Source organism: Natator depressus, chromosome 11 (genome assembly GCF_965152275.1).
Source record: "Natator depressus isolate rNatDep1 chromosome 11, rNatDep2.hap1, whole genome shotgun sequence".
Classification (NCBI taxonomy): domain Eukaryota; kingdom Metazoa; phylum Chordata; order Testudines; family Cheloniidae; genus Natator; species Natator depressus.
In genome coordinates this window covers 31657936-31681841 of record NC_134244.1, presented here as the reverse complement: position 1 = coordinate 31681841, position 23906 = coordinate 31657936, and the positions used below count along the sequence as shown (strand labels likewise).

Genomic DNA, 23906 nt, shown 5'->3' with positions numbered 1-23906 from the left:
AGTGGCACTGCTGAACCACTACAGCACTTCAGTGAAGACACTACCTCTGCTGATGGGGGGCGTTCGCACATTGGCATAGGTTCTCTACCTCCCTGAGAGGCAGTAGCTGTGTCAATGGGAGAAGTCTTAAAAAGAATCCTTAAAAAGAGATTTTATACTTAAACATAATCTGTTGCTTATGGAGCAATATGAAAAAACAGGTATCACACACTGGTCATTTGTCACACGTTTTGATGGCTTGTCTCATATTGCCAAGCTTTAAGGTAGAGAGGTATGATTGCTCGTGATGATACATGAGCCAGGAAGAAACATATTACTTACTCTACAGTAACTGTGGTTCTTCGAGATGTTGTAGTCATTGTGGATCCCACTAGAGATATACATACACCTCATGAGTCCGAGTCACTTTCTTTTTTGGCTAGCAGTGTCCACTGTGCTTCCATAGGAGGAAATAAAGGGCAGGGAAGCCATGACCCTCCCTCAATTCCCTTACAGTTCAAACCCTGTGTTGCTGAGGACTCAGAAAAGTGGAGACAGAGGGCAGGTCATGGGACCTACACTGACTAAACATCTTGAAGAACCACAATTATTGTAGGGTAAGTAACCATTCATTCTTCAATTATGTGTCAGTGTAGATTCCACTATATGGCAACCAGTACCCCACCCCCACCCCGATGGTGGGAGTAAGAAGTTTCAGCTGTATCAGTCAGAGACTGAAGCCCTGCTCTTCCATATTTGGCATCTGCCCTGGCAGCCATGTCAAGGCCATAGTTCTTAATGGTCAGTGGGTTGCTCCACATGTTTGTTTTACAGACCTCAGGGCATGGCACATATCTGAAACTGGTTAAAGATGTCACCCTGGTAAAGTGAGCCTTGCTGTTCAGCGAGAGAGACCTGAACCAACTTACAGCACATGGAAATACACCATGATTCACTTCAAGAGTCTTTAGGACAAGATAGCTTGGCCTTTCGATGTAGCAGATACAGCTACAAAACGGCAGGGAGAGTCTGAAAGTTTTGATCCTGTTGAGACAGTGGAGCAGGACCCTGGAAACATCCAGGGCATGAAGCTTCTTTTCTCCTGGTGAAGAGTGCAGCTTTGGTAAGAATACTTGTCAGGTGGAATTCTGAGACCGCTTAAGGGATGAACACAGGGTGCGGTTTCATCACACTGTGTTCCTATGGAAGAACACGTATGGTGTGTTGGCCATCAGGGCCTAGAGCTTACTGACTCTCCCTGCTGACATGATGGCCACAAGAAGACCACCTTGATGGTGAGGTGGTATACGTACTCTGATAATGATTTGAAAGGAGGCTCCATAAGCTGTAGGAGGACAGTGTTTAGGTCCCATGTGGAAGTTGGGGCTCTCAGTGGAAGTGTCAGGAACTGTGATGGAGATGGTCATGCCTAGTGGTCGGAGCTGCAGCAGTCAGGCCTAGTGGTCAGTGCTGGATTCAGGAGTCCACGTGGGGTTGGAGCGAGGCTGGAGCAGGACTAGGAGCAGGACAGCAGCAAGAAAAGAGCTGGAGCAGGACTAGTATCAGGGCTGGAGGAAGAGCAAGACTAGAGCAGTCTAAGGCTTGAGGAGTCCATTGTCACCATCAGGCAGGAGTGAGTTCCAAGCCCCATAGAGACACTGACCTGCTTTCCTTCTGTGAGGCTTATATACCTGGTCTGGGAATTGCAAGACCAGTTCTTGGCTTGTGGATTGGCTGGAGCCTAGCACAGGGGTGACTTACCACCTTGAGGGAGGGCAGGTATGGAGATGGCTTTTGATGCACTTGCAAATATAGGGCATGAGACTTTTTTATTCCTTGGTTAGGCTTTTATCATTGGGACATGGCTTTGCTGTGTCAGATACTCAATATTCACATGGACTTGGGTTTGTTGCTTATACAGGGTTACTGTCAGTCAGAATTTCTTATGTGACTGTTAAGAATGAATATATCACTTCATCTGTCCTTTAATTTTCGTGTTAAACATCACATCTACAAGAATACATTTTAAATAATATAGTGCTTTTTATGCTTTCAAATTCTTGCTGTAGAGCATCTCCCAATAGAATGTCATATATTCAGCTCTAGATACCTGTAATATACATCAAAACGTTTGCAAAACATGAAAAGTTTTGGCTAAGTGCCAAAACATGAAACGTACAATATAATGGGGTCTTACATTTCTTCAGTTTTTTATTAAAACGTTACCCATGTTTTTCACTTCAATAATTTTCAACTGATTCATAGATTCATAGATATTTAGATCAGAAGGGACCATTATGATCATCTAGTCTGATCTCCTGCACAACGCAGGCCACAGAATTTCACCCACCACTCCTACAAAAATACCTCACACCTATATCTGTGCTATTGAAGTCCTCAAATCGTAGTTTAAAGACTTCAAGGAGCAGAGAATCCTCCAGCAAGTGACCCATGCCCCATGCTACAGAGGAAGGTGAAAAACCTCCAGGGCCTCTTCCAATCTGCCCTGGAGGAAAATTCCTTCCCGACCCCAAATATGGCGATCAGCTAAACCTTGAGCATATGGGTTTAAGATTCTTAAAGATTATTCATTAAGATTATGAGCATAAGATTCATCAGCCAGATACTACAGAAAATTCTTTCCTGGGTAACTCGGATCTTACCCCATCTAATAGCCCATCACAGGCCATTGGGCCTATTTACCATGAATATTTAATTACCAAAACCATGTTATACCATCATACCATCTCCTCCATAAACTTATCGAGTTTAATCTTAAAGCCAGATAGATCTTTTGCCCCCACTGCTTCCCTTGGAAGGCTACTCCAAAACTTCACTCCTCTGATGGTTAAAAACCTTCGTCTAATTTCTAGTCTAAATTTCCTAGTGGCCAGTTTATATCCATTTGTTCTTTTGTCCACATTGGTACTGAGCTTAAATAATTCCTCTCCCTCTCCGGTATTTATACCTCTGATATATTTATAGAGAGCAATCATATCTCCCCTCAACCTTCTTTTAGTTAGGCTAAACAAGCCCTGAGTCTCCTTTCATAAGACAAGTTTTCCATTCCTCGGATCATCCTAGTAGCCCTTCTCTGTACCTGTTCCAGTTTGAATTGATCCTTCTTAAACATGGGAGACCAGAACTGCACACAGTATTCCAGGTGAGGTCTCACCAGTGCCTTGTATAACGGTACTAAAACCTCCTTATCCCTACTGGAAATACGTCTCCTGATGCATCCCAAGACCGCATTAGCTTTTTTCACAGCCATATCACATTGGCGGCTCATAGTCATCCTATGATCAACCAATACTCCAAGGTCCTTTTCCTCCTCCGTTATTTCTAATTGATGCGTCCCCAGCTTATAACTAAAATTCTTGTTATTAATCCCTAAATGCATGACCTTACACTTCTCACTATTAAATTTCATCCTATTACTATTACTCCAGTTTACAAGGTCATCCAGATCCTCCTGTAGGATATCCCTGTCCTTTTCTAAATTGGCAATACCTCCCAGCTTTGTATCATCCGCAAACTTTATTAGCACACTCCCACTTTTTGTGCCGAGGTCAGTAATAAAAAGATTAAATAAGATTGGTCCCAAAACCGATCCTTGAGGAACTCCACTGGTAACCTCCCTCCAGCCTGACAGCTCACTTTTCAGGATGGACCCGTTGTAGTCTGCCCTTTAACCAATTCCTTATCCACCTTTCAATTTTCCTATTGATCCCCATCTTATCCAATTTAACTAATAATTCCCCAAGTGGCACAGTATCAAATGCCTTACTAAAATCTAGGTAAATTAGATCCACTGCGTTTCCTTTGTCTAAAAAATCTGTTACTTTCTCAGAGAAGGAGATCAGGTTGGTTTGGCACGATCTACCTTTTGTAAAACCATGTTGTATTTTGTCCCATTGACTTCAATGTCCTTAACTACCTTCTCCTTCAAAATTTTTTCCAAGACCTTGCATACTACAGATGTCAAACTAACAGGCCTATAATTACCCTGTCATAAATATAAAGGGAAGGGTAAACCCCTTTAAAATCCCTCCTGGCCAGAAGAAAAATCCTCTCACCTGTAAAGGGTTAAGAAGTTAAAGGTAACCTCGCTGGTACCTGACCAAAATGACCAATGAGGAGACAAGATACTTTCAAAAGCTGGGAGGAGGGAGAGAAACAAAGGGTCTGTGTCTCTCTGTTGGTATGCTGCTTTTGTCAGGGATAGAACAGGAATGGAGTCGTAGAACTTTTTGTAAGTAATCTAGCTAGGTATGCGTTAGATTATGATTTCTTTAAATGGCTGAGAAAAGAATTGTGATGAATAGAATGACTATTTCTGCCTGTGTGTCTTTTTTGTAACTTAAGGTTTTGCCTAGAGGGATTCTCTATGTTTTGAATCTAATTACCCTGTGAAGTACCTACCATCCTGATTTTACAGAGGTGATTCCTTTACTCCTATTTACTTCTATTTCTATTAAAAGTCTTCTTTAAGAAAACTGAATGTTTTTTCATTGTTCTCAGATCCAAGGGTTTGGGTCTGTGGTCACCTATGCAAATTGGTGAGGATTTATACCTAACCTTTCCCAGGAAGTGGGATGCAAGGGTTGGGAGGATTCTGGGGGGAAAGACGTGTCCAAACTACGTTTCCCAGTAAACCCAGTTAGAGTTTGGTGGTGGCAGTGGTTATTCCAAGGACAAAAGATAAAATTAATTTGTACCTTGGGGAAGTTTTAACCTAAGCTGGTAAAAGTAAGCTTAGGAGGTTTTCATGCAGGTCCCCACATCTGTACCCTAGAGTTCAGAGTGGGGAGGAACCTTGACATACCCAGATCACTTTTTTCCCCTTTCTTAAAAATAGGAACTATGTTAGTAATTCTCCAATCATACGGTACAACCCTTGAGTTTATAGATTCATTAAAAATTCTTGCTAATGGGCTTGCAATTTCTTGTGCCAATTCCTTTAATATTCTTGGATGAAGATTATCTGGGCCCCCCGATTTAGTCCCATTAAGCTGTTTGAGTTTCGCAGTGCCCTTTTTATTCTTCAGTTTTTTGGACAGGAAAGTCTGATGCAGGGAGTGTCTTCATGGTTATGGTGTTAGTAGAGTGCCTAGGATTATGGGGCTGGGAACTGACCAAGTCCTCTAGGTGCTACTGCAGGATAAATGTTAAATAAGGAAATAAATAAATGAATGAACTATTTGTGAAATCAGCATTTTAAATATTTCCAAAGATGAATTAAGAGTCCTTAAATGGCACTTTAGTAAAGCCTTATCTCACCATAATTATCATGGAATCCATTGTCCTTTTTACAGGGGAGTATGTTACATATGTAAATCTGATGCATATAAAGAGAAAAACAGAATCCTACAATATACTCTTGGTGTGTTTGCTGTGGGGATTGAATTTAGGATCTCAGGATCTGAAAGTATGAGCACTTATTGGTGGAACCAAAGGACCAGATCCATTGAACCTGGACGCAACAGTTTTACCAGTGATGTTGCATCTTCATTTAGCTAAAATTTGCAAAATAATAGCCATGGGGAAAACTGTGAAGCAATTAAATGTACATTACAAATATGCCTACAGATCATTGGCTGGAGAGAGACAAAATTTTCCCATACGAGAAATCCATTTGCATCCTGAAATTCTTTCTGAACACTTAAAAAAAAAAAAAAAAAGCAAACTATTTCAGTAGTGTTTTTCATAAGTGCCATAATTTAGAAAACAGAAAATTGCTGTTTCTCTCCATTAGTCTTGTCATTTTCCATTTGGCATTAACATATTTAGTGTTTGGAAACTTGCTTGTCTTTGTTTAGTTTACTTACTTAGTTACTGCTGTAGGCCCTGTCCTCCATCTGATTCCCCTCCACTCTGTTACCCTCACTTTTTGTAATTTAGCATTGCAAGACATTGTGGGGCAGAAATTTTTGTGCATTTCCACTTGTTTCTGTAAAGTCCTTAGTCTCCTTTTAGGTACAAAAAAAATAATAATTTGTTTATGCAGCAACATTGATGAAGTCAGCACAACTGGAAAGGAGTGATAGTTTATTGAGCAATACTACTTTGCAGTAAAGCACAATTTATTTTTGTGTCTATATAAACAGTTGCTATTTGGATTTGCTTTTAATATTTAAGAAAAGAAGAATTATATTTCAAACATATTTGGAATCCAAAAGACATATTCCCCTGTAAACAGAGCTAAAATACAGATTTGGAAGCTACCATAAACTATGTGACTACGTCCCTGAATTTGCAGCATCCGATTCCTGATTTAAAATTTGCAGCCCACACATCAACATGGCCTGAGATTAGAAAATATGGACCTGGTTCTTGTCTATAGTAAGGCCCCCTTTACACAGCTCTAGCAGTGTAGAGGGGCCTAAAGTATGTGTAAATGTAATACAAAACAGATCATGTAGTTTATTTGTTTTAAATACAAAAGAATTTGTGAAGACCTACATTATATGCTGTAATAACACTGAGCACCCTGTGTTTTGCAACCTAGACATATTTTCCATGCAAATTTAGCACATATATTTTAATATGTTTTTTATTTTAGTTTTTCATGGAAATCCTATTATTTGTAACGTATTCCATAAATATATAATTTTAAACAAGCACCATTAGAGAAAGTCAGGCTTACTTATAACTAGCGTTCAGAGCTCATCTTTTGAATGCTGTATTCAAAAAATCATCTACATCTACATGAAAATGTCCAGTAAATATGTAGAATAGATTTTGTTTTTTTAAAAATCAAGATAATATCCTCTGCCAATACATGTTAAACAAAATGACAAATTATACAGTTCCAATATATTCAAAATGTAAGAGTCTAAATTAGATCAAGAGGTGCCAAATTTTATTTTTGGCAGCCCTGAACTTCATGGCAACAGGTTAACAGTGAGGTGCTCCCAGAATCTGCATTAGGACCAGTGTTTTAAATATTTTTATTAATGATCTGGAAAAGAGGCGAACAGGGAGGTGAAAAAATATGCAGATGAGATTATTTAGATTAAGAACTTCAGAGGGACCTAAGAAAGCTAGATGAGTGGGCAGCATAATGGCAGATGAAATTCAGTGTCAACAATCACAGGGTAATGCACAATGGAAAGAATAATATGAACTACTCATACAACAGACTAGATCCTAAATTTACAGTAACCACTCAGAAAACAGACATGGGCATCATTCTGCAGTGGTTATTATGATTCACTATTTGTATTCCTAACAGTGTTTGAAGACCTCAATCAAAATCCAGGTTCTGCTGTGTTAAGCACTGTACAAACATATAAGAAGAGACATGCCAAAGAAAAATTCTGCTCAATTTGTAGATTATATATTACATTGTAGAAAGAATGGAACAAGAAAAGAACACTGAAGACTTTACAATGCCATTACATAAACCAATGGTACACACTCTCTGTCAGGGTTCCCTCCCCACTCTGAACTCTGGGGTACAGATGTGGGGACCCACATGAAAGACCCCCTAAGCTTATTTCTACCAGTTTAGGTTAAAAACTTCCCCAAATCCTTTCCTTGTCCTTGACGGTACTGCTGCCACCACCAAGTGATTCAGACAAAAATTCAAGAAAAGGGTCACCTGGAGTCCCTATTTCCCCAAAATATTCCCCCAACCCCCCTCACCTGGGGAGCCTTGGAAATAATATACCAACCAATTGGTTACAATGTGAGCACAGACCAAACCCCATGGTTTTTAGAACACTGAAAATCAATCAGGTTCTTAAAAGAAGAATTTTATTATAAAGAAAACAATAAAAGAATCACACCTGTAAAATCAGAATGGAAGGTAACTTTACAGGGTAAATAAAAAGATTTAAAACACAGAGGATTCCCCTCTGACTCTTCTTCCCAGTTACAAAACAGGAATGAAATTAGCTCTTAGCATAGTGAAAATTCACAAGCTAAAAAAAGATAAACGTATTTCATTGCCCTTACTTACAATTTCTGTAATTTTAGATGAGTCATTTCAGGTATGTTTTCAGGAGATGTTTTACCCGCCTGGTCTCTCTCTCCATCCAGAGAGGGAACAAACAAAGAGAGCACAAACAAAATCTCCCCCCCCCCCCCCCCCCCCCGATTTGAAAGTATCTTCTTTCCTTATTGGTCCTTTTGGTCAGATGCCAACCAGGTTATTTGAGCTTCTTAACCCCTTACAGGTAAAGATTCAATACAGCTGCTCAGGAGGGATTTTATGCTACCCGTAGCTGTATGTTTATGACACTCTCCCATAGAATATGGGTTCAATATTGGTCATCCTATTTATTAAAAATTTATCTGAGATGGAAGGGGTCCAGAGATGGGAGAGAAAAATAAGAGACTGCCACATGAAAAGACACTGAAGAGTGAGAACTGTTTATCTTAGCGATGCAATATAGAAAAGTGACAAAGGCACACAAAGCAATTAATGGTATAGGAAAAGGTAAATTGGATGCTATCTATTCTTAATACACAAAGAGGATATTCAATTAAATTGAAAATCAAAAGAAACTTTACACCATACATAGTTAATTTGTGGAACTCACTGTCACAAGATATTACTGAATCCTATAGCTTAGTAGGATTTCAATAATTATTTGGAAAATTGGAACATTCACAGTTACATTAGATACATTAACAAGTTTAAATAAGGGATTATAAATCCTCAAATGTATCAACCTCTAAATAATAGAGATTCAGGCAAGTCATTCCATAATTGTCCACTACAAGGTTTCTGGCATGTTCCTCTGAAATATCTTGTTCTGGTCAATGTGAGAGAATACTGGACTAGATGAACACCTGTTGGACCCAATATGGGAAGTCCTATATTGCAACTTCCGATAACCTGAAGAAATCTGATTCCTCCTAAACTTTTTGGATAATTGTGATCTTACTACTGTAATAAAATTCTTCCACCATGTACAAAAATGCCGGGTTCAGCTATTAGACCCGTCTGGGCTGGGGAGGATGGGACTTCCTCTTCCCCTGCATGGCATCTGGGGCCAGGTCAGACCCACCCCCAGATTTCTCCCCTGACTGTAGAAAGCTCTGCAAACTACCCCTCCACCCACTTCCTGCACCCATTGCTCCTCAGCTGCAGGGGGAGGGATCACTGCACAGGGAGCTGCTCCCTCATCTGCCTAACCCCCTTGTATCTAGACCCCTTATAACCAGACCTTCCTGCTGAGCCTCACCCCCCACACACCTAGAACCCCCCTGACAGGCCCCACTCTCCCTGCACCTGGACCACCCGCATGAGACACTCTACCGAGCCCCAACTAGCTGCACCTGGATCCCCATCCCACTGAGCCACACTCCCCCAGCATCTGGACTCCCCCTGCTGCGCTCTATCACTTGCACACCCAGACCCCCCCCGCTGAGCCCCAACCACCTTCACCTGGACCTCCCTGTAGAGTCCCATTTCTGTTGCACCCAGAACCCTCCAACAAGCCCTTGTGCATCCAGATCCGCCCCACACCCAGGCTGCTCCACAGAACCCTCTCAACCCACACTTGGATCCCCCCATACTAAGCCCTCCACACTTGGATCCTGCCTTGCTGAATCTGTCTGCCCACACCTGGTGCACCTGGCACGGAGGGGCAGGGCCCTGGGGTGTTTCTGGGGCACGCCCGGTCCTTGCTGTGTGTCAGGGTTGGGTGCAGCACTGAGTCCGTGTCCCAGGGGGGAGCTGCACAGTAATCTCCCATCTCTGTGCAGCCAGTGGCCTGTTCTCCCCAATGCCACGTTGGAGCCTCCACATTTATTTGAGAAATAAAATTTGCAGAATTTTAAATTATTGTGTGCAGAATTTTCATTTTTTTGGCACAGAATGCCCTCAGCAGTAAACTTTATCCTGAATTAATACAGAAATTAAACAATAACTATACTTTTAGATAGCTAGAATCTTTGAGGAAATCAGACCACCTGATATGCATGAATGCTTTTCAGGCAGAGACATCTTGCTGCATGCAGTGGAATGTCCTATACCAGCTAGGATGGCACAATCAGGTGAAGTCAGGAATGCCTTGTATGCTACTGCTTCTCAGATGGACCAAGATTTCCTTGACTTTGCCTTATAGTATACTTGCTCTCACCTATATTGCTCAACACATTGACACTCTTAGAGCAATGATACCATTAACACACACAGATATTTTATAAATGAAGAGTATCTTATGTTTCTTTGATAGAAAAATGTTTAATACCCAATTGATGGTGTGTAATATTTTACTGAATTCATCTGGAGGTTTTTTTTGTTTTTTGTTTTTACAATAAATCTGCACATTATATTTTATTTATATTGTGGAAAAGGAAATGATCTATTACACACAGCAGAGAAAACAAACCATTCTAGTAGTTATGAAAACCATTCCGTTTAAAATCAAAAGTTTTCATATAGCCACTGTATTAGATTGTTAGAGTTAGCTTGAATGCTTCAGTTTAATAGGAATGCTGGCTGAATTTCTGTCAGCATAAATGCCCTACAGGACTTTTAGATACACATTTTTAATTCCAGCTGGTGGGGACCATTACCATTGGGATTTTTGCATCTCAGAGGAAATTGACTTGTGGCAGAAATTGTTTGCAATCAGAATGGCAATGAGAAGTAATTAAAAATGGTTGCTTGAAGAGCTGTGCTTCAGTGAACTGCTCCAAATAAAACTACTTCTGGAGGTCTGTATCTCTACCATTCACTGCCTGCAAAGTTGATTTGACGACAATTTACTGTACTGTCACAGTGCAGCCAAAGTTTTATTTTCTTTTTGTTAAAAGGTTAAATTACACCTCGTGTTGTTACCAGTAACAAATGTGCATTCAGTACTTTACAGTTAAATACAAAAATATGTACGTGGTGTAATAAATTTAAGAGTTCTACTTTCTAACAGTACTCAATTTTCATCAGCTACATGGAAACAGTAACTAGTGAGGGGAGGTTTCAGAGTGGTAGCTGTGTTAGTCTGTGTCAGCAAAAACAACGGGGAGTCCTAGTGGCACCTTAGAGACGAACAAATTTATTTGGACATAACCACTTCATCAGCTGCATGGAGTGGAAAATACAGGAGCAGGTTTAAATACATGAAAAGATGGGAGTTGCCTTACCAAGTGTGAGGTCAGTCTAACAAAACAATTCAATTAATAGTAGGATACCAAAGGAGAAAAATAAATTTTGTAGTGGTAATGAGAGTGGCCCATTTCAGACAGTTGACAAGAAGATGTGAGTAACAGTAGGGGGAAATTAGATTTAGGTTTTGTAATGACCCAACCACTCCAAGTCTTTATTCAGGCCTAATTTGATGGTGAGCTGGCTACATGATGCAACAGGTTAATGCAACTAGCCTTCCACCTGGCAGCATAGGCAGCCTGTTTAATAAAAGTTTAATTATCTCTTCCTAGTATGTGTAGACTTCGGTCTGCATCACAGAATTATCACACAATCTGATAAAGCTGACAGACTCTGGTCAGGAGAAGCCCAGGGCTGAATTTGCAGTAGTAATGCAGGTTAGAAATGAGGTGCATTGATGGATGTATGATTATGGAAAACTGAATATCCTACCTGCTGCTGCACTGAAACAGTCTTTAAAGAACGAACAGGTACACTGAAAAGCTTATTACTATTCTTCCCAATCTATCATTTACAATATATTTCAATATCTTGTATTACTCATTTACACCATCAAAAACAAATTTTGCTGTACCATTTCTGTCTCTAAGGCTGTCTCTCCACACCAGAGCCTAACCCAGCAAAACTCTGTAGGCACAGCCTGGTACAGACACAGTGTAAGCTGACAGGAGTTCCTCTGTCAGTACAGTACAGTACAGTAATACCACTTCCCCAACCAACATTAGCTAAGCAGACAGAAGCACTCTTCTGCTGGCATAGATGGATCTGTACAGGGGTATGTGTGGGAAGGTGCCATGTTCCCTCTAATTTTTCCCACCCATGTGCAGAATGAATTTTGTTATGTGCACCAATATGGAGGTGATGTGTGGCACATCACCTTCATATTGGCGCACATAACAAAATTCATGTGGTGTGGGTGGGGCTGAGGGGTTTGGAGTGTGGGTTGGGGTGCAGGGGTGTGAGGGCTCCAGCTGGGGATGCAGGCTCTGGGGTGGGGCCGGGGAGGAGGGGCTCAGGGCTTGGGCAGAAGGTTGGGGTGCAGCCGTGTGAGGACTCCGGCTCGGGGTGTGGGCTCTGGGGTGCAGGAGGGTGCTCCAGGGCTATGGCAGGGAGAGAGGACTCCCCCCAGCTCTCTCTCTCCCCGCAGCAGCACCTGGGCTGGGGGAGAAAGGTGCCTCTCCCCACCAGGGCAGCTCCACGGCTGGGGCTGCAGGATAGGCGCCCTTCCCCCAGCCGGTCCGCGCCATGCCTGGGCACCCTGGCCGTGCCTGGGTCCAGGCTAGGCTGGACCACACCTGGGTCTGGGCCAGCCTGGGCCACGCCGGCCATGCCTGGGTCCGGTCCGGGTGCCCTAGCCATGCCTGGGTCCGGACTGGGCCACACTGCTCTGGCTGTAGCTGAGTCTGGTCCGGGCTGCGCAACCCAAGCCGTGACTGGGTTCTGGTGCCCCAGATGTGGCAGGTTTGGGCCGCAGCAGAGTTAGGGCCAGGGGAGGGCTGCCCAGACTGTGGTGGGTCCGGCCGCAGCAGGTTGGGGCTGGGGAGAGGGGCGTGCCTCCCCCAGCCATGGCAGGTCCCCGGGCGGGTTCCCTGAGTGCCTGCACAGTGCTAAATAGGCTGCTGCATGGCTGTGCAGCTTATAGGGAACTTACGGAAGGTGGGAGACGGTGTAGTTTCAGGCACAGCATTTTTTCCCTACATTCCTAGCCAACACAGCTATGTCAGCAAAACTTCATAGTGTGGGGAAGGAATAAATATTCTTGTAATTTCAGAGGGTGTCAATGAAAACCTGAAGACACTAACAGATTATCTATGTATAAATAAAACTATGGCAGAGGAAACTTTTTGACATGCAAGTGACATAATACTAATAAATTTGTGACTCTGAGATGCAGCTAAAATAGGGCTGCTCCTCTCGGTCATTGGCACACCACTGTGACTTAGGCCTGGTCTACACCACAAAGTTAGGTTGCATTGACCTAGTTGTGCATGTATTTACACTTAAATTGGTCTCCCACGATGTAAGCGCCCTGTTAAGACAATGCACCATCATCTCTCCAAGCGAGCCATGGTCAACATACTGAGGTTGACGCAGTACAAGAGCAGACACTAGGTTTCTTATGTTTACTTTGACATCCTCCAACAGTTGTCACACAATCCCAGACACTGAATACTCTGGTCACCCTTGTGAAATCAACTGCCCAGGGGTCACAATGCCCCCCTCTCCTTTAAAGCCCTTAGAATTTTTGAAATGCCTTTTCCTGATTGTCCAGTGTGGCAAGCACATCTAGCAGCTCTCCATTGTTGTGTGCAGCTGCCCATGCGGGCTCCAGATGCTCTCTGGCCTGGAGTACATAGGAGATATTAGATCTCCTGGGCCTGTGGGGAGAAGAGACTGTGCAGGCACAGCTATGGACCAGTAGAAACATGGACATCTATGAGTAGATTGTATGGGGGATGCAGGTGAAGGGGTACGAAAGAGATCAGCAACAAGTCTGCATAAAAGTGAAAGAACTGCATAAGGCATATCAAAAGACCAGAGAGGCCAACATGCAATCCCCTGCCAAGCTGCAGACCTGCCACTTTTACAAAGAATTCCATGCCATAGGTGGCAGAGACCCACTACCACCCTGCAGACTACCTAGGATATCTCCGAGGAGCCTGGAGTCACAGGCCACTGCCATGAATAGTGAGAAGGTGGAAGTGAAAGAGGAAGAGGATGGGGGGGATGTGACCAGGGAGACCAGTCAAGCATGGGTGAAATACAGGGGAAGAATCCTCGGATAAGTGTGTAATTTTATTTCCCATTACATGATGCACTGATGGTGCCAACTTTAACAGAATATATCTAGTTACTTCTAATTAATTTACTTGTACTAGGAGAGAGAGCGGTACAGAGAGAAGTAGCATTCTTATGTTTTTCATTCCTGGGGGGGTTGTGGAGGGAGGAACAGAGCAGTTTGTTTATGTACACAAGGATGTCCCTTGAATCCTCCCGAGACATCTCGATAAAATGGTCACGGAGGTACTCAGCAATCCTCTCCAGATGATTTCTTTCTAGGGAGGGCAGTCTTACTTCTTTCTTCATAAGACACTTTCCCCACCTCAGTTGGGGATAACTTTGGCAGGCACCATTGTACTTTTCAGGCTAGCAGCATATTGGCCTGGGCGACTTTGGGAGGCCAGCAGCACCTGTGCTCTGTATCTTTGTCACCCTCAGGAGTGAGATATTAGCTAAAATCATCACTGCCTGTGGCAAATGGTGCTCGTATTCAGTACCATTGCCCTAGATTCATAGTTTCATGCAACAGAGCAATTCCCTCCTCATTTCCTCATCCCTGGTGGGCCATACTCACCAGGGCTGGTGCTGTGAGTGGTGCCGTGCACAAGCACTGTGAAGCAGAAGCATCAATAAATATGTCTTGTTTAAAAGTTTAGGGAAGCAAAGGAAGGGAGTTCTGAATCTTAACTTTTACTTTCCATTATGACTATACTGACAATGGTACCTCTGTGTATTTTATCTACAGCTGTTGCAGCCTTGAGGGATTCCCCCTCTGTACTTGTGGAACCCCTGAAACAGAGGAGGAGGAGAAAGGAGAGGACTCGGGATGACATGTTCAATGAAATTTTGCAAGCCAGTGCTGCATCAGACCATGAGCAAAGGGCCTGGAGGTTGAACATTGCAGACAACCTGGAGAAGGAAAGAGTGGATTGGAGAAAAGCCCAGGTATCGCAGCAGGAAAAGGGAGAGAGATGCACCAGGACATAATGGGTCTTCTCTGGCAGGAAGCACAGATACTACCAACTCTTGGGGACCTACAGGTTCAACAATCACAAGCCTGCCCCCATTTGCAGTTCATGAAAACTCCATTACAGCACCTCCTTAAGCCCTCACTTCAATATTCCATATAGTATCAGTGGCTGCATCTCTACCCCGACCACTCCACCCCGGGGGGGATGTAAAGGAGAACCAGAGAGTCACATACACTGACCTGGAGAGCCAGGGTTGCTGTTTGTGTAGGTAAAATGCACATCAGTGTTCTTTCCACTTGTTAAGTTCTGTTCCATAAATTTATTAATGTATATGTATTTGCTTTTAACTTGCACAGAATTTTCTTTGCACAAAACAGCAAGGCCACGTAGAGCCCAATATACCACAATGCATTACTGTGGCTCACTATTAAAAGTGCTCTTTCAAAGCTTCTCTAATCCATATAGCTCTGTATTGAGTTCTTCTGACAGACCTTGTGTCTGGCTCTTTAAACTCTGCAGACAGCCGCACTACCTCCACGCAAGCAGTAACTTTTCCCCCTTTGCTTCACAGATATTATGAAGTACACAGCAGGCAGCTATAATCATTGGGATTTTTTTTTCCTCCACTCAGATCCAATCTTGTGACTAAACAACACCAGCAGCCCTTCAATCTACTGAAAGCACATTCAACTGTCATTCTGCACCTGCTGAGCCGGTAGTTGAATCTCTCCTTGGTGTGAGGCAAACCCACAGCCAAACTAGGGCTGCTCTCTCAGCTGCCCCTCCTCCAGTGCCCCTGCAGTAGGTGGACAGGGCCTGCTCTGCCTCCACAATCAGGTCCACATCTCCCGCTTCCAGGCCTTTCAGAGATTCCTTTGTGGGGTGGGTAGTCTGGCATGGAGTGTGTTGGTGCATACCTTCTTCAGCTGCCTCCAAGGGCACCGATATGACCACCAGCTCTTCTACCTCTATCCGAGGGGTCTCTCATGTGACCTCTCTGAGCTGCTGGTCTTCTACCAGGACCTCCTCAGAACCTGGAAGCTAGTCTTGGCAACAAGGCCAGTGGTACCTGCCGAGAGGGAGGATCTCCTCACAGAGCCCCTGCTACACAACCCCCATTTCGGTGTGCAGGTGGTGGTGTCCCCCTCGGTGCACCAGAGGTTGGTGCCACCAGGATCGGAGGCCTCCTGGACAATGCCTGGAGGGACTGGGTAGACCCCCTGGTGCTCGGTCAGCCCATGGGGCTCTCCACCCCTTGTGTCCACCAGGTATACTCCAGAAGGTGAGGGTAGCCTTACTGCTTACCTCTTGGGCTGTACTTGAGCAGTTCCTGTGGGAAGGTACTCCCTGGCCACCTTCTGGACCTCGCCATCGGGTCCCTACCTCGCGAGCTCCCCCGCCTCGCCACCCACTCTGTAACACCTGAGCCGGCTGCACGACCTGCAGCCAGTCTGTCTCTGAACCGTGCCTAGGAAACAACTGTATGCATTCGTGCTCCATACTCTTCATTTTCTCATCCTCGTGTCCTGTCTCAATACCAAGTGGTAGGACCTCCTATCAACTGTGGACAGTGAGGAGCCCTGGTGGGCCAGTCATTATTCTACCCTAGGCCCGCTGGGAATATTAGTTGGCAGCTCCTTCACGGATCCATGAGCATAGGCATGTATTTGGTGCAATTCACCCTCCTGCCCATACTTGCCCTTTTTGCAACGTGAGGGAGACCCTGGCACACATTTACATTGAGTGCTTAAGGTTGCAGCCCCTTTTCTGGCTCCTCCAGAACCTTCTTCTCCGGTTCTGGCTGCACTTCTCCCCACATCTCCTGATATTTGCACACCCCATCCATTGGCCCACGAAGTCGCGAGATCTCCTTGTCAACTTCCTCCTGGCATTGGCCAAGGTGGCTGTCCATCATACGAGAAGGAGGACTGTTGGATAGGGAGGTGCTCTGCGACTGTGGGGCCTATTTCTGCTCCTCCCTGAAGTCATGTATCAGGGTTATGTATCAGGGCAGAGTTCCTCTGGGCCGCATCTACTGGCTCCCTGAATGCCTTTGAGGAGCAGTGGGGTTCTCTGCTAGGAGTCCCCCCTCTGGCTCCCTGCTTTTGACCCTGTGACCCTCACTTCTGTCCCTGCTTTCTCATTTGTTGCCCCCTGAATTTACTCGAGTCTTGGGTTCGATAGTTCCTCCCCTTAGACTGGAGGAGAAGCCTTTAGATGTAGGTGGACACAACCTCAATAGTTGCCCCTCCAACAGAGCCGCAGTGAGTCATCACTCAGGCATGCAGCAATAACTCAACTGCACTGACTTACCTTTCCACACAGAGTCTCCAGTCATGTGGCAGCATCCTATCCCTGAGCAGAGCCTGTGTCAGATGACCGACAAGCTCAGGTATTTCCCCAACCCCACTAAAACTGCAAATCAGTCTGTTCAAACAGCACTACACAGCCAGGAACCCTCCTACTGCTTTGCAGTGTAACACTCTCTCTCGACTCCCAGCCTTGCCTAAGCCCTGTTCCAGCCTGTCCTAAGCCCCGTTCCAGCCTTGTCCTGGCCCTACTCTGACCTCCAGACCTATTATGGACTTGCTCCAGCCTTGCTTCTACCTCCTGACTCGCTAGCTTGGACTTTTGACTTGTATCAGGACTCTGGCTATAGTACTGACATGGCTTGTCCATGGCCTCTGACCTGGGTTCTGACCCTGGCCAGTCCCCAGAGTTTGGTTACTGCACTACCCTCAGCTCAATCCCGACCCTACATACAGACATATGTATGTAGTACATACATACATACTTACAAGAAATGGAAGGTTGGACATATGACCAGGGAAGAGTATAAAAATATTGCTCGGGCATGTAGGAAAGATATCAGGAGGGCCAAATCGCACCTGGAGCTGCAGCTAGCAAGAGATGTCAAGAGTAACAAGAAGGGTTTCTTCAGGTATGTTGGCAACAAGAAGAAAGCCAAGGAAAGTGTGGGCCCCTTACTGAATGAGGGAGGCAACCTAGTGACAGAGGATGTGGAAAAAGCTAATGTACTCAATGCTTTTTTTGCCTCTGTTTTCACTAACAAGGTCAGCTCCCAGACTGCTGCGCTGGGCATCACAGAATGGGGAAGAGATGGCCAGCCCTCTGTGGAGATAGAGGTGGTTAGGGACTATTTAGAAAAGCTGGACGTGCACAAGTCCATGGGGCCGGACGAGTTACATCCGAGAGTGCTGAAGGAATTGGCGGCTGTGATTGCAGAGCCCTTGGCCATTATCTTTGAAAACTCGTGGCGAACGGGGGAAGTCCCGGATGACTGGAAAAAGGCTAATGTAGTGCCAATCTTTAAAAAAGGGAAGAAGGAGGATCCTGGGAACTACAGGCCGGTCAGCCTCACCTCAGTCCCTGGAAAAATCATGGAGCAGGTCCTCAAAGAATCAATCCTGAAGCACTTACATGAGAGGAAAGTGATCAGGAACAGTCAGCATGGATTCACCAAGGGAAGGTCATGCCTGACTAATCTAATCGCCTTTTATGATGAGATTACTGGTTCTGTGGATGAAGGGAAAGCAGTGGATGTATTGTTTCTTGACTTTAGCAAAGCTTTTGACACGGTCTCCCACAGTATTCTTGTCAGCAAGTTAAAGAAGTATGGGCTGGATGAATGCACTATAAGGTGGGTAGAAAGCTGGCTAGATTGTCGGGCTCAACGGGTAGTGATCAATGGCTCCATGTCTAGTTGGCAGCCGGTGTCAAGTGGAGTGCCCCAGGGGTCGGTCCTGGGGCCGGTTTTGTTCAATATCTTCATAAATGATCTGGAGGATGGTGTGGATTGCACTCTCAGCAAATTTGCGGATGATACTAAACTGGGAGGAGTGGTAGATACGCTGGAGGGGAGGGATAGGATACAGAAGGACCTAGACAAATTGGAGGATTGGGCCAAAAGAAATCTGATGAGGTTCAATAAGGATAAGTGCAGGGTCCTACACTTAGGATGGAAGAATCCAATGCACCGCTACAGACTAGGGACCGAATGGCTAGGCAGCAGTTCTGCGGAAAAGGACCTAGGGGTGACAGTGGACGAGAAGCTGGATATGAGTCAACAGTGTGCCCTTGTTGCCAAGAAGGCCAATGGCATTTTGGGATGTATAAGTAGGGGCATAGCGAGCAGATCGAGGGACGTGATCGTTCCCCTCTATTCGACACTGGTGAGGCCTCATCTGGAGTACTGTGTCCAGTTTTGGGCCCCACACTACAAGAAGGATGTGGATAAATTGGAGAGAGTCCAGCGAAGGGCAACAAAAATGATTAGGGGTCTAGAGCACATGACTTATGAAGAGAGGCTGAGGGAGCTGGGATTGTTTACTCTGCAGAAGAGAAGAATGAGGGGGGATTTGATAGCTGCTTTCAACTACCTGAAAGGGGGTTCCAAAGAGGATGGCTCTAGACTGTTCTCAATGGTAGCAGATGACAGAACGAGGAGTAATGGTCTCAAGTTGCAATGGGGGAGGTTTAGATTGGATATTAGGAAAAACTTTTTCACTAAGAGGGTGGTGAAACACTGGAATGCGTTACCTAGGGAGGTGGTAGAATCTCCTTCCTTAGAGGTTTTTAAGGTCAGGCTTGACAAAGCCCTGGCTGGGATGATTTAACTGGGAATTGGTCCTGCTTCGAGCAGGGGGTTGGACTAGATGACCTTCTGGGGTCCCTTCCAACCCTGATATTCTATGATTCTACAGCTTTAATCTCAGCTCCAACCACTAAGCGTTACTTCCAGGAGGAAGCGCCTGGCACTTGGTGCTTATGAGGTGGCTAGTGTACAGCTTCACAAGTCAAGGGAACAAGGGGTGGGCTGGGTCCCCAGGATTACGAAAGGCATTTCAACATTGCCAATGGTAATCCTCTGGTCAGTGAAGAACGTCCCTGCATGTAGCTTTCTGAAGAGTCCTGCATTCTTTCTGAAGAGTCCTGCATTCTTAAAGATGTAAGTGTCATGCACTTTCCAAGTGTCACTAGAGATCTACCAACGCAAGCATGACAATAGAAAAGTAGCCCTGTGCTGATGCACTCTGTGGTTAGGTGATCTGGTGCCACAATAGGGATATGGGTATTGTCTATTGCTCTCCCACAGTTGGGGAAACCCATTGCTGCAAATCCATCCACTATGTCCTCCACATTGTCAAGACCATTGTCTACCAGGAGATGATTAATGGGCCTGCACATTTGCATGAAAACAGATCCACTTGGAAAATTCACTGTGGATTTTCCAACTTTAAAATGATATCCCACTGACTGCTAGCAATCCAGAGTTGCAAATTTCCACAGTGCAATGGCCACTTGCTTCTCCACTGTCAGTGTAACTCTCATTTGGGTGTCCCTGTGTTGGAGGATTGGGGCCAGCTCAGCATGCAGACCCAGGAATGTGGCCTTGAGCATCTGAAAGTTCTGCAACTATTACAAGTCATCCCAAGCCTACATTGCATGATCTCACTAGTCAGTGCTTATTTCTTGGCCCCCAAAACAGCTGGCTTTTGCATCTACAGCTGTTCTGTGAATGCCAACTACCTTGAATTGGGTCTCGCTAGGTCTCACAGGAATCTCCCCGCCAAGAAACAGTCATGCTCCCAACTGATTTTGTTCTTCTTATGGCTCTGCAAAAAGAAGAGGATTGTGCACCCCGTGCTTGCAATTCTTATGACAATAATGCAAAGCTGTGCAGGCTCCATGCATCTGTCAGAGATGGCGAATAGCAAGGAATGCCGCACAAGTCCTTGGGTTTTTTAAAAAAGGCACAACAATTATGGGATATAGATGACATTATGGGATGGAGACAGTTGCCTGCTAGGAAGTTGACCCTTGCTCCCAGTCACGCCTATGTGACTTGTTTCTGCCCCACCGATTTTAATCACGTCTTGCTTTTCTGCATGACCAGGATTTTACAGCCTCGATGTACAATAATACTGGGTCATGTGGAAATATTTATTAGCAGATAAATTGATTAGTTATGTATCTGTTTTAAGAATACTTTATTGTTAGTGACCAATTTAAAAGAAATGACACAGTAATATTCATAGGTTTATAAGGAGTTAATTAGAAAAAGTTTAATTGGAAGATGGTATTTTATGTAGCAAAAATGTGAAAGATTTGTTTTGGGCAGTCATACAGGACACTTTAGGACACTGCTAATAATTTGCTTAAGCTTAGTAAAATTGCATTTTACTGACACATGAAGACCTAGGTTAGGGAATGTTGTGTTCTGAATTAGTATAGAATTCACTAACCAGTGATGCTCTTAGTTGGTGGCTGGACTATGTGAGTAACTTCATTTAAATCACAAACTCAAGATACAAAGGCAATAGCTCTCGAAGGTGAACTAAAATTGGAGCTTTCCCCTGTCCAGGCCAGTAAAGACTAAGCTAATCTTGTCTAACCAAAAAATTGCTGCTTGTGTAAACCACACACCTCCTGGGTGTGGTGTTCTGTCCCATCTAGTGGCACCAAGACCACTTACAGCGAGAGAGATGAGTCTGCTCTACAGCCTTAATTAACAGGCAGTTGACTTTTAGCTCATGTGGTAGAGGCTCATGCACTAAGCTCCAGAGGTTCCCGGTTTGATCCTGCCCGCCAACAACCGGGGTCTGTTGGCGTTACACTTGCATCTCTTAGAAGCGGCATATTCTCAGTTTCATTGAATGGGTGATAGCAGAGAATAAATGAACCAAAGAAGTGGATCTCATAGGATCTAGGATGTAATAGCCAACCCACAATTTTTATCCAAGTGTCCTCTGTGAGCTGTAACATAGCATTACACTCTGAGTAGCAGCCGATTACCCCCTCAATCAGTGTCCAGTGCAATTGTAAAAGCAAGAAGAAAAGGGGTCAGAATGAAGCTTGGTGTTTGTGTAAATGTAAAATTTAAGACCAACACTCCTCTGATTTGATATCCATAACTGCCCTTGAAAGCTCCTTGGGGTATACCCTTGGACAGGTGATCTTGGATTCCATACTATGAAAATATGAAGCATTAATACCAAAAATCTTTAGATTACTATTCAATTAAGTTTTTTTTGTGAAGTATCAATCAAATATTTCAAATCAGACATCACAAGACTCATAAAATGTTTACAGTACCTTTACGGTTAGCTATGAAAAAACTATAGCACAAATACCCCCAGAAAATGTATGTGCTTGGAGATTTTTTACTAGACTCATTTACATATACCAAAAACAAGACAAACTGGCTTAATTTAAGTGCTAATTTCCCCCCCCCCCAGCCTCTTTAGCTTAATTATGTAAATGGTCATTTATTAAACCACAATGGAAAGAACCGAAAGATAAATAAAATTGCATTTATGTCTAATGCAGAATGTGATTTCATGTCTTGTAGGTGGTAGTAGGAGATAGAAGTATATTACCCTTTTGTCACTGCATAAATAATACCACATCAGTTCAACACCTGCACTGACATCCTGATTATTTTGGATGTAATGAAGGTATGGACTGTTTTTCTGCAAGACTCTTAAAGGCTTGAGCCTTCAACATTTAAGAGGCCTTACCTGTCTAAGAGACAATGTCTTTGCCTTTAAAATGGACTGGCAGCTGAGGTGAACTTGGACTTTAATGAGAGGTACCTGGAGGCAGGCCATTTTGAATGTGGGACCCTTAGAACTCATTCCCTCGTGTGGCAATAGAGCTCTAGTTGTTTAGCTTATAAGGCAGTGCAAAGACCCAGCTCTTTTTTTTTTTTTTGAACTTCCAGTTACAATGAACCTAATAATTAACACTCACCTAGAGAGCATCTTCTTAACACCTATTACTGTTTGTTTTGAATTCACCTTTGTGTTTCTCTGCTCTTCAAACAGTGGCTTCAGCTATGATTTGGCGTAATCTCCTTATATGGAGATAGTGTATTTAATGTGTAGAAATGCTAATTTATTCTATGGCTAGGGTGATCATACGTCCAGATTTGGCCGGGACAGTCTCCTTTTTAAGCTCTGTCTCTCACATCGTAACTTTTTTTCACAAAACTGGGCATTTGCCCCATTTGTTCTTGCCCTAAGAGGAACATTCAGACAACAGCAAATGGGACAAATGTCCATTTTTGCCAAAAAAGTCATGACAGCTGTGATATCAACTCGAGGTGAGCGGCAACACATGGTGGAGCTCAGGCAAGCTGGTGTCGCCACTTACCCGGTGTCCCTTTTTCAGTATGGGGAAATATGGTCCCATATCTATGGTCTTTCCAAATTGTTCTTGTGCCTGCCAAAAACACCTAGCCCAATGTAAGGCCAATTACACAGCTCATTTTAGATCATCTCTTATTTCATATTTGAAGTATTTCACCTGTCATTTGACAATATTGTTACTAACATAACATTAGTTTTTCTACTCTGTAAGGCTTTGATATATACAAAAACACCTTGCATGTGGAAATATATATCTTTTTCAACTGTCGCCATCTGTTTTCAGTTTCTCTCTCTCTCTTACATGTGCACACCTGAAGGAAAAAAAAAAAAGAGCTGGGTCTTTCCACTGCCTTATAAGATAAACAACTAGAGCTCTACTGCCACATGAGGGAATGAGTTCTCAGGGTCCCACATTCAAAATGGCCTTAGGTTCATTATTAAGTTCATTGTACCTGGACTTCCAGTTACAGTCATTTAATGAAAGAGCATGTTAAGAGCCTTAATAGTGAGTGCTGAATGTAACAGGCTTCAGTTTCAAGGGCTGCCAATCCCCTAATTTTCTGGAGGATGTGTAATTACCCACACATATTTATAACCAAAAACATTTCTAATTACACAAAAAAGTGTACTGTAATGACTGCAATTCTTCTATACACAGAATGAAATGTTTTTTAAAGATGACTGACAATGATTGATACATTGTGTTTTACACTAAAATATTCAAAAGTGTGCATATACAAGGAATTTTCAGGAACAAAATGCAAAGAAAATACTTTTTTAAAAAGGTGAATAAAATTAGATAACCTTATTCAGAAAAAATGTTGCAACACTATTACTGTACTATATGTGAGCATGCTGTCTAGATTTGTGTTGAAATAGCAC

At 43.8% G+C, this 23906-nt stretch overlaps 1 protein-coding gene across 7 annotated transcripts in view; it reads right to left on the bottom strand.

Annotated features, from left to right (window-relative positions):
* The window catches only part of PKP4 (plakophilin 4), a 242935-nt gene that overhangs the window by 108688 nt on the left and 110341 nt on the right, over window positions 1-23906 (bottom strand). The gene's annotated exons all lie outside the window — the stretch shown is intronic.